The 2,500-nt window shown below is 40.4% G+C and overlaps 6 non-coding genes across 6 annotated transcripts in view; all 6 read left to right on the top strand.

Annotated features, from left to right (window-relative positions):
- The window catches only part of LOC128000154 (5S ribosomal RNA), a 119-nt gene extending 101 nt beyond the window's left edge, over positions 1-18 (top strand). The window contains exon 1 of the ribosomal RNA XR_008172947.1: positions 1-18. This exon is cut by the window's left edge and continues 101 nt beyond it. This is a non-coding gene — a ribosomal RNA (5S ribosomal RNA).
- A 221-nt stretch (positions 19-239) lies between these two features.
- Positions 240-358, top strand: LOC128006290 (5S ribosomal RNA). The gene has a single exon (XR_008178919.1). It is a non-coding gene; the product is annotated as a 5S ribosomal RNA (ribosomal RNA).
- Positions 359-722: 364 nt separating this feature from the next.
- On the top strand, positions 723-841 carry LOC127998223 (5S ribosomal RNA). The gene has a single exon (XR_008171072.1). It is a non-coding gene; the product is annotated as a 5S ribosomal RNA (ribosomal RNA).
- Positions 842-1,215: 374 nt separating this feature from the next.
- On the top strand, positions 1,216-1,334 carry LOC128002650 (5S ribosomal RNA). Its single transcript, XR_008175395.1, has one exon. It is a non-coding gene; the product is annotated as a 5S ribosomal RNA (ribosomal RNA).
- A 366-nt stretch (positions 1,335-1,700) lies between these two features.
- On the top strand, positions 1,701-1,819 carry LOC127998234 (5S ribosomal RNA). Its single transcript, XR_008171083.1, has one exon. It is a non-coding gene; the product is annotated as a 5S ribosomal RNA (ribosomal RNA).
- A 371-nt stretch (positions 1,820-2,190) lies between these two features.
- On the top strand, positions 2,191-2,309 carry LOC128000155 (5S ribosomal RNA). Its single transcript, XR_008172948.1, has one exon. It is a non-coding gene; the product is annotated as a 5S ribosomal RNA (ribosomal RNA).
- Positions 2,310-2,500: the final 191 nt, after the last annotated feature.

A 2,500-nucleotide genomic window follows, 5' to 3' on the forward strand; every position in this document is an offset into this window, starting at 1 on the left:
TACCTGGTGCTGTAAGCTTTTTGGACATTTTTCACTTAGTTTATAATAATTTTGCCAAAAAATAGAGTCAATGCTCGATCTCTGAATCTTAGCAGGTTTAGGTCTGGTTAGTACTTTTATGAGAGACTGCCTAGGAATACCAGGTGCTTTAAGCTTTTGGGTTTTCTTTCCTACTTATATAATGTACTGGCGATAAGATTGGCTTGTCTTTAAATAGCCCTCTCTTTGCAGCAGACTTCGCTTACTTCCATACCAACCTGGCTATGTCCGATCTCGTCTGATCTCGGAAGCTAAGCAGGTTTGGGCCTGGTTAATACTTGGATGGGAGACCGCCTGGGAATACCAGGTGCTGTAAGCTTTTTGGACATTTTTCACTTAGTATATAATAATTTTGCCAAAAAATAGAGTCAATGCCTGATCTCTGAATATTAGCAGGTTTGGGCCTGCTTAGTACATGGATGGGAGACTGCCTGGGAATACCAGGTGCTTTAATCTTTTTGGAAAATTTCACGAATTATATAATAATCTTTCATTAAAAAAAAAAAAAGAGTCAATGCCCGATCTCTGAATCTTAACAGGTTTAGGTCTAATTAGTACTTTTATGAGAGACTGCCTAGGAATACCAGGTGCTTTAAGCTTTTGGGCTTTCTTTCCTACTTATATAATGTACTGGCGATAAGATTGGCTGGTCTTTAAATAGCCCTCTCTTTGCAGCAGACTTCGCTTACGGCCATACCAACCTGGCTATGCCCGATCTCGTCTGATCTCGGAAGCTAAGCAGGTTTGGGCCTGGTTAGTACTTGGATGGGAGACCGCCTGGGAATACCAGGTGCTGTAAGCTTTTTGGACATTTTTCACTTAGTATATAATCATTTTGCCAAAAAATAGAGAAAATGCCTGATCTCTGAATATTAGCAGGTTTGGGCCTGCTTAGTACATGGATGGGAGACTGCCTGGGAATACCAGGTGCTTTAATCTTTTTGGAAAATTTCACGAATTATATAATAATCTTTCATTAAAAAAAAAAAAAAAAAAAAAAAGAGTCAATGCCCGATCTCTGAATCTTAGCAGGTTTAGGTCTGGTTAGTACTTTGATGAGAGACTGCCTAGGAATACCAGGTGCTTTAAGCTTTTGGGTTTTCTTTCCTACTTATATAATGTACTGGCGATAAGATTGGCTGGTCTTTAAATAGCCCTCTCTTTGCAGCAGACTTCGCTTACGGCCATACCAACCTGGCTATGCCCGATCTCGTCTGATTTTGGAAGCTAAGCAGGTTTGGGCCTGGTTAGTACTTGGATGGGAGACCGCCTGGGAATACCAGGTGCTGTAAGCTTTTTGGGCATTTTTCACTTAGTATATAATAATTTTGCCAAAAAATAGAGTCAATGCCTGATCTCTGAATATTAGCAGGTTTGGGCCTGCTTAGTACATGGATGGGAGACTGCCTGGGAATACCAGGTGCTTTAATCTTTTTGGAAAATTTCACGAATTATATAATAATCTTTCATTAAAAAAAAAAAAAAAGAGTCAATGCCCGATCTCTGAATCTTAACAGGTTTAGGTCTGGTTAGTACTTTTATGAGAGACTGCCTAGGAATACCAGGTGCTTTAAGCTTTTGGGCTTTCTTTCCTACTTATATAATGTACTGGCGATAAGATTGGCTGGTCTTTAAATAGCCCTCTCTTTGCAGCAGACTTCGCTTACGGCCATACCAACCTGGCTATGCCCGATCTCGTCTGATCTCGGAAGCTAAGCAGGTTTGGGCCTGGTTAGTACTTGGATGGGAGACCGCCTGGGAATACCAGGTGCTGTAAGCTTTTTGGATATTTTTCACTTAGTATATAATAATTTTGCCAAAAGATAGAGTCAATGCCGATCTCTGAATAGTAGCAGGTTTGGGCCTGGTTAGTACATGGATGGGAGACTGCCTGGGAATACCAGGTGCTTTAATCTTTTTGGAAAATTTCACGAATTATATAATAATCTTTTATTAAAAAAAAAAAGTCAATGCCCGATCTCTGAATCTTAGCAGGTTTAGGTCTGGTTAGTACTTTAATGAGAGACTGCCTAGGAATACCAGGTGCTTTAAGCTTTTGGGTTTTCTTTCCTACTTATATAATGTACTGGCAATAAGATTGGCTGGTCTTTAAATAGCCCTCTCTTTGCAGCAGACTTTGCAGCAGACTTCGTTTACGGCCATACCAACCAGGCTATGCCCGATCTCGTCTGATCTCGGAAGCTAAGCAGGTTTGGGCCTGGTTAGTACTTGGATGGGAGACCGCCTGGGAATACCTGGTGCTGTAAGCTTTTTGGACATTTTTCACTTAGTTTATAATAATTTTGCCAAAAAATAGAGTCAATGCTCGATCTCTGAATCTTAGCAGGTTTAGGTCTGGTTAGTACTTTTATGAGAGACTGCCTAGGAATACCAGGTGCTTTAAGCTTTTGGGTTTTCTTTCCTACTTATATAATGTACTGGCGATAAGATTGGCTTGTCT

This window comes from Carassius gibelio, chromosome B22, assembly GCF_023724105.1.
Source record: "Carassius gibelio isolate Cgi1373 ecotype wild population from Czech Republic chromosome B22, carGib1.2-hapl.c, whole genome shotgun sequence".
Taxonomy (NCBI): domain Eukaryota; kingdom Metazoa; phylum Chordata; class Actinopteri; order Cypriniformes; family Cyprinidae; genus Carassius; species Carassius gibelio.